The sequence below is a fragment of the Ylistrum balloti genome, unplaced genomic scaffold, assembly GCF_031769215.1.
Source record: "Ylistrum balloti isolate Yb309-2 unplaced genomic scaffold, AGI_CSIRO_Ybal_v1 Utg371296, whole genome shotgun sequence".
In the NCBI taxonomy this organism is placed as follows: Eukaryota; Metazoa; Mollusca; class Bivalvia; order Pectinida; family Pectinidae; genus Ylistrum; species Ylistrum balloti.
Window position 1 is genome coordinate 112,080 of NW_026782695.1, and position 12,719 is coordinate 124,798.

The 12,719-nt window shown below is 38.3% G+C and overlaps 1 long non-coding RNA gene across 1 annotated transcript in view; it reads right to left on the minus strand.

The window, feature by feature from the left end:
- LOC132561892 (uncharacterized) overlaps positions 1-9,665 on the minus strand; it is a 32,636-nt gene extending 22,971 nt beyond the window's left edge. The window contains exon 1 of the long non-coding RNA XR_009554728.1: positions 9,590-9,665. This is a non-coding gene — a long non-coding RNA (uncharacterized LOC132561892). The remainder of the gene's footprint in view (positions 1-9,589) is intronic.
- Between the last annotated feature and the right edge of the window lie 3,054 nt (positions 9,666-12,719).

Below are 12,719 nucleotides of genomic sequence, written 5' to 3' on the forward strand. Positions count from 1 at the left end.
AGTATGTAAAATATATTGTGTAACATGATATATGAAGTAAGTTAAATATTATTTTTTATGTTAGTAACCCTGTGAATATTTGAAAAGAACGATTCTTGAAAATTCATTAATAGCATGTATCATTGAAATGAAGATTCTATCTTCACACAACTACACCTGAACACGTCTTAACGGGGGTTAACGTCCTTGCAACAGCTAGGGTCATATGAGAACGGGCTTATAACTTACAAAATTTGTGAATACTTTTTGATGTCCGTATGCTATCCAATGTGTTTTTTTACGTCACAATGTATGTGGCCCTGTGAAGTTCTGACGTCATGATAGAAACCATGGAGATTGCAGCCTATCGCAGACTCGCAACGCTTAATCAAAACAGAATGTATACGGTTGATGTGAATGAAACGAATTACAGAACATATGTTATGTAGTAAATATAGATTTCAGAATATACTTATGAAAATGAAAGATATTTGTGTTGAAATATATTTTCTGGTTGTATTGATCTTGGTAACAAGGTCTTTTAAATTTCGATATCCCTCAGGGCATATATTTTAAATGTGTTATACATACATCAGCTGAACCCACACTGCTGTCAAAAACATGAACGTGAAATCTGAAGAAGCTTTACTGAGAACGTTTAAACACCGATTAACATCTCTCCACATGGTACGATTTCTATAATAACAACCACTATATCATTTTAATTTATTATGCGGAAACTAATGAGCAAAGTTGAGTTTTTTTTCGGAATCTCGTGTTCGATGTTTCACATCATAGTGAAGGGAATTTAGTTACACACTTGAAAAAAAATGTAATAAAATGATAAATTTATTAAGTTAGCTCTGATACTTTCAGGTAGTAACCGTTACTTTGTAAGAGTTGTGATAAGATGGTTGTATTCGCACGTGTACATGGGTGCAGTGTTGAATGTGCGCGTGCTGTAGTAGACGATTTGAACTCCTGCGTAAGGTGCACTCTTAAGTGTTTGTAAAATGCGCGTTCAGGAATGCACCTGATCATGTCGCTTGATTTGATTCGCGTGTAATATGTAAGTAATCACGTGACTGTTTGTAGGTGTTCGTCTCAGAGGACAGTTAGCTGTGAATCATTTTGCTGCTGCAAGCCATTGGATAATTTCTCAAGTAGGATGGGAATTCTATAAATACTTTAAAACAAATTTACTTGACAACAACGAAACAACTACAACTGCGATGAATACAACTAATCTAACATCAAATGAAATAATTTTATTTCAAACCAAATACAGCTGAAATCACTATAATTCCATAACGACGGAAATCACCACACCATAACGACTAAAATCACCACACCATAACGACTGAAATCACCACACCATAACGACTAAAATCACCACACCATAACGACTGAAATCACCACACCATAACGACTGAAATCACCACACCATAACGACTGAAATCACCACACCATAACGACTGAAATCACCACACCATAACGACTGAAATCACCACACCATAACGACTGAAATCACCACACCATAACGACTGAAATCACCACACCATAACGACTGAAATCACCACACCATAACGACTAAAATCACCACACCATAACGACTAAAATCACCACACCATAACGACTGAAATCACCACACCATAACGACTGAAATCACCACACCATAAAATGAAATCACCACACCATAACGACTAACGACTGAAATCACCACACCATAACGACTGAAATCACCACACCATAACGACTGAAATCACCACACCATAACGACTGAAATCGCTACACCGTAACGACTAAAATCACCACACCATAACGACTGAAATCACCACACCATAACGACTAAAATCACCACACCATAACGACTGAAATCACCACACCATAACGACTAAAATCACGACACCGTAACGACTAAAATCACCTCACAGTAACGACTAAAATCACCACACCATAACGACTGAAATCACCACAAATCAATCTAACTACAACTGAAATTTCTACAATTGAACGACTTCGACTGATGGCACTAGAATTCATTGCATTTTCATTAACTTTTTAGGGGAAAATAAATCAACTTCAGTTATACATGTTGAACTCCACTCACAATTAGCAAGCAGATTAGAACGATATCTATTGCTGTTTAGCCAATAATTAGGATACCAAACACCTTTTTCATAAACACGAGTTGTATGTAATTTCTTTACTGCATATTAACATTACTATGATGTGTGGACTACCTATACCAAATCTACGTTTTGTGCTGTAATTGACACAAACACACATGTCTCGTAATGTATTCCTATCAGATATAGATGATAAATCCTTTCGGTTGTATTCGGTTCCATTGTTTTATCTCCAATGAAGTTTGGTTTACATTGTGATATTTAAGACTTCTTCTCAATAACAAAATTATCCTGGGTCATAATATTGGACCGGTAGCATGCTAGAATGAAAAGCTATCACATTTGTTTAAATGAATGACCTTGGCCTTCGTTCAAGGTCACAGGGCTCAAATATGCTGAAAATCTTCTAACAACTTCACATTAACTGAGGGTCCCAGATACCTGATATTTAGTCTGTAGCTTTTTGTAATGAAGGACTACCGATTTTGTCTAAATGAATGACCTTGACCTTCATTCAAGGTCATTGATGTCAAATACATGAAAATCATTTACTCGAACTCCCCTCAATAACCACGAGTGTACCACAGGTGATCGTTAATGCCCGAAGGGCTTCTTAGTTATTTTTAATCTAGGAAAGTACGAAAATTAGAAGTCCTCCAAATAAGGACTGTTATAGAATAGAAGGTCTTGTAATACACCTGTTTACACACTATCGTTCTGAATTTTATTTTGTTATTTGGATTTGTTATGTTCTATGTATGTGATGTAGTTTATGTAATATTGTGTGTCTTGATTAAGGAGCAGATTTCCTCGAAAGTTTGACAATTCATTTGTCCATACTTTTGCTATAACTTCATTGATCATATATCTATTCCAGTAATACGCATCTAACGAACCGTCGATATTACTTACTAGATTCTATATATAGAAGGTCCAGTACCGATATTGGACCATACCGTCGATATTACTTACTAGATTCTATATATATATAGTACCGTCCACCGTCGATATCACTTACTAGATTCTATATATAGAAGGTCCAGTACCTATATTGGACCATACCGTCGATATTACTTACTAGATTCTATATATAGAAGGTCCAGTACCGATATTGGACCATACCGTCGATATTACTTACTAGATTCTATATATAGAAGGTCCAGTACCGATATTGGACCATACCGTCGATATCACTTACTAGATTCTATATATAGAAGGTCCAGTACCGATATACCATACCGTCGATATTACTTACTAGATTCTATATATAGAAGGTCCAGTACCGATATTGTACCATACCGTCGATATCACTTACTAGATTCTATATATATATAAGGTCCAGTACCGATATTGGACCATACCGTCGATATCACTTACTAGATTCTATATATAGAAGGTCCAGTACCAATATTGGACCATACCGTCGATATTACTTACTAGATTCTATATATAGAAGGTCCAGTACCGATATTGGACCATACCGTCGATATTTCTTACTAGATTCTATATATAGAAGGTCCAGTACCGATATTGGACCATACCGTCGATATCACTTACTAGATTCTATATATAGAAGGTCCAGTACCGATATTGGACCATACCGTCGATATCACTTACTAGATTCTATATATAGAAGGTCCAGTACCGATAGATTCTATATATGGACCATACCGTCGATATCACTTACTAGATTCTATATATAGAAGGTCCAGTACCGATATTGGACCATACCGTCGATATCACTTACTAGATTCTATATATATAAGGTCCAGTACCGATATTGGACCATACCGTCGATATTACTTACTAGATTCTATATATAGAAGGTCCAGTACCAATATTGGACCATACCGTCGATATTACTTACTAGATTCTATATATAGAAGGTCCAGTACCCATATTGGACCATACCGTCGGTATTACTTACTAGATTCTATATATATAAGGTCCAGTACCGATATTGGACCATACCGTCTATATATTTCATACCGTCGATATTATTACTATATATAGAAGGTCCAGTACTATATATAGAAGGTCCAGTATGTACCATACCGTCGATATTACTTACTAGATTCTATATATAGAAGGTCCAGTACCAATATTGTACCATACCGTCGATATTACTTACTAGATTCTATATATAGAAGGTCCAGTACCGATATTGTACCATACCGTCGATATTACTTACTAGATTCTATATATAGAAGGTCCAGTACCGATATTGTACCATACCGTCGATATTACTTACTAGATTCTATATATAGAAGGTCCAGTACCGATATTGTACCATACCGTCGATATTACTTACTAGATTCTATATATAGAAGGTCCAGTACCGATATTGTACCATACCGTCGATATTACTTACTAAATTCCATGTATATATATATATACGTATACCTTTCACTTTGTTAAATTTTGTTTTCGTTTTCTTTTCATGAGATTTTGAATTACAAAATTTCACCCACCCCAAGGAGAAAAATAAGTCTTTTCATTAGTGTTTGCGTCTGGTCAAAAACCCGAATCGTGTTATAAGGTAAACATTGACACATTGGTGTTAGTAGCGTTTTGTTTCATGGTGTTCCTGACACCGAAATATACAGCAGCTCCAAACGGATTGGCAAATGAAAATGATTGATCGTGTCCTGTATTAGACAAATGAAATATGGAACGCGGGATTCAAAACAAAAACAATGGGATGAAAACTCATCAGAGAACGCACAAGGGGATTTGTTTTAACGAAAATAAAAAGTTGGGTAGAGATACATGGATACAAATGGCTCTTAGATAATAACAGAGGAAAACCCAGACATAATTGATTCTAGTTTGAAGACAAAATGAACGTTACAATAGAGAAAGAAAGCAATAACACAGAACTGCTTGTACGGGTACGTCAAACGAAGGAGAACGCAAATGACACTTGGTTTGAAACATGTCTTCTCTGCGAAACATCTACTTCTTGTCAGTATCTACAATGATGTAGCATTTCAGCACAGGTTGGTGCATTATGGTCTTATTATATATTTAGTGTATCATATAAATAGCAAAAACAGAAAAAAATACAGAATTTTAATCCAAACTCAAATTCAATGAAATTAGGGGGAAGTGCTTTATGTCCATTACAATACTGGATTTTCACTAGAGTACCTTTTTGTAAACTTCGGTCTCTCGAGTCCATTACAGTGCTGGATTTTCACTCGAGTACCTTTTTGTAAACTTCGGTGCCTATTGTCTTTACAGTGCTGGATTTTACCTCATTTTTTGTTTACTTGGGTATCTATTGTCAATAACATTATAAAGCCTCGGGGTGACATATTGCGATTCCTTTGTCCGGCGTCGTGCATCGTAAACTTGTAATATCTTCCACTTCCGTAAAACTCCTGAACCGATTTCAGTGATTTTTTTTTTACAAAAATCTTCCATGACTAAAGACGCGCCAAAAATGTTAATGGTCCCTGACCCCCATTCTACCGCAAGCTTCCCGTGTAGCTTTATGTAAACCAGATGGGAGTACATGAAGCTATGAACGCCCATCTAGTCAGGCGTATGAATACACATTTGGTTGTCAAGATGAGAAAGTAATCCTGGTAGATATCAAGATAATATTAGTTCTCTAAGCTTCACCTATATATCATTGCTATGCCAAATTGTCGTATATGAGACTGTATACTACAATATACAGTGATTGGTCTGTCTTTGAATCAATAAATCTATATGTTTCCGAGGTAATCAAAACTGGCTGCCGGTCAGTATCCCTTCGGTATCAATATACCGTGTACTGACATGTCCGAAGTTGTTGGTCTTAGTAAGACCTTCACAAAAATAAAGTAATTTTACACAGCTATCAAACTATAACAGCACAAATTTATTGTTGAAGATGTAATTTTGCCTGAAAATCAATATTATCGTTATAACATACTAGATTACCAGGTTTGTCAACTTTGCTACAATAGCCTAGACGTGGATCTGACAGTCCAAATTACAAATGCTGAACCCAATACAAGCAAACGGGTGCCATTTTATAATCCTTCCATCAGGATTGCCTTCATATCAACTGTACGCTATGTTTGAATATTCTCATTGCATTTCGTGGTCTTAAAATGTGACGTCACAATGCATTTGACATCTTAAAGATATGACGTCACCACATAATCTTTAGCGAAGAAGGGAAGCATTATTTCAGTGAAGGATAAGATTTTAATCAACTACATTTTTCACATATAATATAAAATGCAATTTTCTAGGAATACCCTGTGTGTAGATCGTGAAACTTGTGCAGGTAATTACTTACCATCGTATGTTTCCCATACGTACCACATAGAAAGGGAAGGATGGCGTCACATTTGATTACACTGTTACATATTAAGCAAAATAGATATGTATGCTATTTTTAGCCTTCAATTTGGCTGATGATGAAAGCTCCTACAAATGGATAACTCTAGTTCACTCAATACTGAATGCTCTCGCTCTTGACCACTTCTCGAATATATCAGGAAATTTTGTAGCCGAACACACATTTCCTCACTTTTTATCATGAGTCGTGCATCCTGGCTGATTTGCAAATTTACAATTAGTACATTGCTCAAAACATTTCTAAACAACACTTCGTCTGTATCATTACGTCTATTCCTCCTACACAGCAACCAAAAATAAATAAATCATCATTTTCACGTGATGAGAAACTTTTCACTTTTAACACCATGTAAACGATACCAGATTTCCCGAGATGATAGTCGGCTTGTAAATGTCTTTATATAGGATTCTTCAAGTGACAGACGCGATCAATGGACAGTGTTATGTAGTAATGCGTTGATGTTTTGATAAATATGTGGTTGTATTGGATGGCCATCATTGAAGACCTTGTAGACACAATACCACTTGATTGTGTCAAGAGTCAAGATAAATTACACTCGTAAAGTCTCGTAAAGTTCACCTTTAATAATCAATATAGGATCCTAATACTCTACAAAGAGAGGAAATATTCCAAAGAGCTATCATCTTCCCGTGTATCATACATGGACTCAATGAAAGGAACCGACTGACAAATGAGCGGTGTCCGTATGCCTTTCGTATTTTTAATTTCGGAACAGAACGTTTTTATAGTTTCATCACACTGAAATGTCGTAAAGTGGTCACGGTTGCGTGACACCCCACCCGGTCACATTATGTTGACAAGGAATAATCCGTCATAGGGCAATCTTATTCAACAATGAGTGACAATCGGAAAGAACCAAATATCCTTTTGATGACAATGATTGATAATCATTTCTCGTTTATCGACGTTTTGTTTTAAAATTATAACGTCCAGACACACATTGAGATGTCTATTTGTCCGCCTGTTATCTAATGCTGGAACCAGATATATATTACATCTGATCTAAAGATAACGATAGAACCGAAATCATTCAGGAACACGCATCACTGTCTAGAAATGTACTCTATAAACTTACTTTACAAATTTCTTTTATAGCCAACGGTAGTTCATGGTGTCTTGGTCTTGGAAACAATCAGATACATGGCGAAGCTTATTCGAATGTTAACCAAATTCATGTAGCGTGTTTTCATCAATAAGTCAGTTGCATGATGATATCACATAGCCATCAATCTCTGGCGATTGCACACAAGTACAACCCAACAATATGTCTGGCCATGCGATTTCTTGTGTCCTTAAAGGAACTGACCAAAGTCAATTAAATGTTTCAATTTCCAGGCCACGGCGCTTACTTTGTAGTCTAGCGAAAAGGTATAATATTTTAGTTGATAAAACTGTACTTATGTTTATGAGGGGGAAAATACCATACATAAATGTTGGTGCAGAAATCTACATCTTGTTAATCAACATTAAACTATACAATGTGGTACATTCCGTAGGCTATTTAAATATGTTTTTTACTCCCGTGTCTATTTGACATGTTTTTGACCCTTTAGATTTGTGGTTTGACTTCTGACACTGATAAATGTTAACGGTCAACTTTAAATTATTGAAACAACGCGATTTGTTTCAAATGTAAATCTTGTTAGGCAATGTTCGATTAGAATAAAAAAAATTGATAAATGATTAAATAAAAGGAATACCTTTGTTTTAAAGATAATTTTTAAACACATCAATGTGTTAAGTTTGATAAAAGAATTTGAATGATGTTACAATACTTCAGACAGAATACACCAAGGGCCTATCACGTGATCTACGTTCAGTTGATATAAAACAACGTGAACGACAAAGATCCACACAAAATATATCTGTATGTTGTTTTCCTAACATGATACATGAAAGTGTTCAGAAATACAAAGTGACATTTTATGTTGCCGGTACTGAACTTCTGAACCATATCTGTAGAGAATGTGTAGCTACCAACACCAGCAGAATCTATGGGCAGTTATAGGGACGTTTTAATTACTGAAAACATGAAATATCATCACCGACACATTATCAGTGTTTCTGTGTGAGAAGAAATGATGTAAGACCAGAGCTTGTTCATTGTGGTTGTTTATCATTATCATTGCCAACACGAACGCGGAGTAAGTTGTCCATGGCAGCTCTCAGTCCTTCCGAAGTGATACCTTTGTAAGCTGTAGTATATCTTATGAATGTTTCATACTGAACAATATAGTGTAACGTATCCTCCAATGCTAATATGCATTTATATTAAAAATGTGATTGAATAATACATGTTAAAGGATGAAAAATATACAATGGTATTTTATATCATCTTCATCGTCAATGTTGTCGTCATCCTTCCCGCCTATCCTCTACCAACCCCTCCTTCTCTACCTCCACCAACCCCTCCTTCTCCTCCACACATCCACCTACCCCTCCCCCTCCTCCCCTCCTCTCCTTTTCCTATCCTCCACATCCACCTACCCCTCCTCCTGCCCTCCTCCTCTCCTTTTCCTATCCTCCACACATCCACCTACCCCTCCTCCTCCCCTCCTCCTCTCCTTTTCCTATCCTCCACATCCACCTACCCCTCCTCCTGCCCTCCTCCTCTCCTTTTCCTATCCTCCACACATCCACCTACCCCTCCTCCTCCTCCCCTCCTCTCCTTTTCCTATCCTCCACATCCACCTACCCCTCTCCTGCCCTCCTCCTCTCCTTCTCCTATCCTCCACATATCCACCTCCTATCCTCCACATCCACCTACCCCTCCTCCTGCCCTCCTCCTCTCATTTTCCTATCCTCCACACATCCACCTACCCCTCCTTCTCCCCTCCTCTCCTTTTCCTATCCTCCACACATCCACCTATCCCTCCTCCTCCCCTCCTCTCCTTTTCCTATCCTCCACATCCACCTACCCCTCTTCCTGCCCTCCTCCTCTCCTTTTCCTTTCCTCCACACATCCACCTACCCCTCCTCCTCCTCCCCTCCTCTCCTTTTCCTATCCTCCACACATCCACCTACCCCTCCTCCTGCCCTCCTCCTCTCCTTTTCCTATCCTCCACACATCCACCTACCCCTCCTCCTGCCCTCCCCCTCCTACCTTATCTCCTCCTTTTCTCCTTCTCCTCTTCCTACCCTCCTCCCTCCTCCTCTTCCTCCTCCTCCTCTTCCTCCTCCTTATCCCCCTCTTACATGTACAAGGTAACTGCTCATTGTCAAAACCACAATCATTCTGATAGAACGATACTATTGGCGGTATGTATTAAAACGTACAAAACCCTGTAAGAGCGTGTGATGCACGTGCAGTTACCCAGACACCCAGCCTGCTGTCATACTATTGTGATAGTTCCTAATGTGGTGAACGGTGTAAACTATAGACGTGAACACTGGCCAGTTTTACGAATGCAGTTTTGCTCGTCTTATATATTAAAAATATTTTTATTTGAAGAAAAGGATGTCGTGGATGTAAGCCGTCGAGGTATTTAATTTTATCTGACAGAGGTCATCACGGATTCGTTAAAGATGACTGTGTCGATGAACGCGCGACACATAAATGTCTCATATGAACATTTTTTTTCTTGGTATATCATTATATACCATTACAATGACCAAAATTATCCCTGACATTGTAAAAAGTGCCTCTCCGGAGTGTATAGTATAATATGATTAACTACCTCCGACAGGAATCAGTTCAATATTTGAATTCTTTGAATCCAAAATGTACATTTAATATTTCTGGAACTCATCATGTGAGGTGCGTTTACTTGCCATGTGTATATACACCAGGCCAGAATTACTATTTGCCTTCTCCCTACGTGTAAATATACACAAGACACCTTGCTGTGGAATATTTGGCTCTATCTAATTATTCTGTTTCGTCAGACGTGATTTCATGGTAGTTTTTTTACGACGCCTCGTTCCAGCATTCATTAGTTTACACCTCTTATCACCAAAGTATCATAGGTTCTTCATTTTCTCGCCATCATGATCCTCCCGTTCCAATATGTCGACAGTCTCGTTCTCGTATCACGATAGCCTGACTCTCATACCACGACAGTCTGTCTCTCATATCATGACACCCTGTCTCTCATATCACGACACTATGACTCTCATATCACGACACTAAGACTCTCATATCACGACACTCTGTCTCTCATACCACGACAGTCTGTCTCTCATATCATGACACCCTGTCTCTCATATCACGACACCCTGTCTCTCATATCACGACATTATGTCTCTCATACCACGACAGTCTGACTCTCATACCACGACAGTCTGTCTCTCTTACCACGACAGCCTGACTCTCATACCACGACAGCCTGACTCTCATACCAAGACAGTCTGACTTACATACCACGACAGTCTGACTCTCATACCAAGACAGTCTGACTCACATACCACGACAGTTTGACTCTCATACCACGACAGTCTGTCTCTCATATCACAACAGTCTGACTCTCATATCACGACAGTCTGACTCTCAGACCACAACAGTCTGACTCTCATACCACGACAGTCTGACTCACATATCACGACAGTCTGACTCTCATACCACGACAGTCTGTCTCTCATATCACGACACTATGACTCTCATATCACGACACTATGACGCTCATATCACGACACTCTGTCTCTCATACCACGACAGTCTGTCTCTCATATCATGACACCCTGTCTCTCATATCACGACACCCTGTCTCTCATATCACGACATTATGTCTCTCATACCACGACAGTCTGACTCTCATACCACGACAGTCTGTCTCTCTTACCACGACAGCCTGACTCTCATACCACGACAGCCTGACTCTCATACCAAGACAGTCTGACTTACATACCACGACAGTCTGACTCTCATACCAAGACAGTCTGACTCACATACCACGACAGTCTGACTCTCATACCACGACAGTCTGTCTCTCATATCACAACAGTCTGACTCTCATATCACGACAGTCTGACTCTCAGACCACAACAGTCTGACTCTCATACCACGACAGTCTGACTCACATATCACGACAGTCTGACTCTCATACCACGACAGTCTGTCTCTCATACCACGACAGTCTGACTCTCATATCACGACAGTCTGACTCTCATACCACGACAGTCTGTCTCTCATACCACGACAGTCTGACTCTCATATCACGACAGTCTGTCTCTCATATCACGACCGTCTGACTCTCATATCACGACAGTCTGTCTCTCATATCACGACCGTCTGACTCTCATATCACGACAGTCTGTCTCTCATATCACGACCGTCTGACTCTCATATCACGACAGTCTGTCTCTCATATCACGACAGTCTGTCTCTCATATCACGACAGTCTGTCTCTCATACCACGACAGTCTGACTCTCATATCACGACAGTCTGTCTCTCATATCACGACAGTCTGACTCTCATATCACGACATATTTGTTTCCATATAACAATAAGCTCGTGTTAACAAAGCTCATTGTATATCACTGACACATCTGTCTTATACATATAAATGCTATTACAGGGTTTTTTCCTTTTTTTTCTTCATTTCTCGTTCTCCAGTACACTTTTTCCTCTTGTCATTTCAAGAGTCTGGTTTTCATATCATCTTCCGGTTCGCATATCACGACCGTCATGATCTCGTTCTCATATAATTTTGTCTCTTTCTTATGTCATGGAAGTCCTGTTTTCATATCAGCACATTCTCGTTCCCATATCATGGAAGTATTCTGTTATGAATGCAATCTCGTTGCCATATACGAAACAGATTATCCCATAATAACAAAACAATTAATGTTAGATGATAGCCTTTAGGTCACACTGAAACTTCCGTAATGTTAACCAATGATCCGTGAAATGCTTCGGGCATGTATCCCAGTGCGGTGCTTCATTAAACCATATATTATGACGTTCATTGCAGTATATCTCCATTAATCCTATATATAAAAACAAATGAACCAAAATAAAATCGATCAATGTTACACGTGTAACTGTATAGAATATAACCACTTATTGCAACCAGGAGGGTTTTATGCAAGAAATCATTGAAGCGTGTAAGAGCATTAACTGATGGTACGACACGCAAATAAATCGCACCTTTCAGGCATGAATTTCTTATAATGCCAGAATATCAATTAAACCTATCGACGCAAGTCATAATATACATTATATGTCAAATAATATTATTACAATATTGTATATGATTTGAACCTTATGATGTATAATTCAATCTTTCATACATTT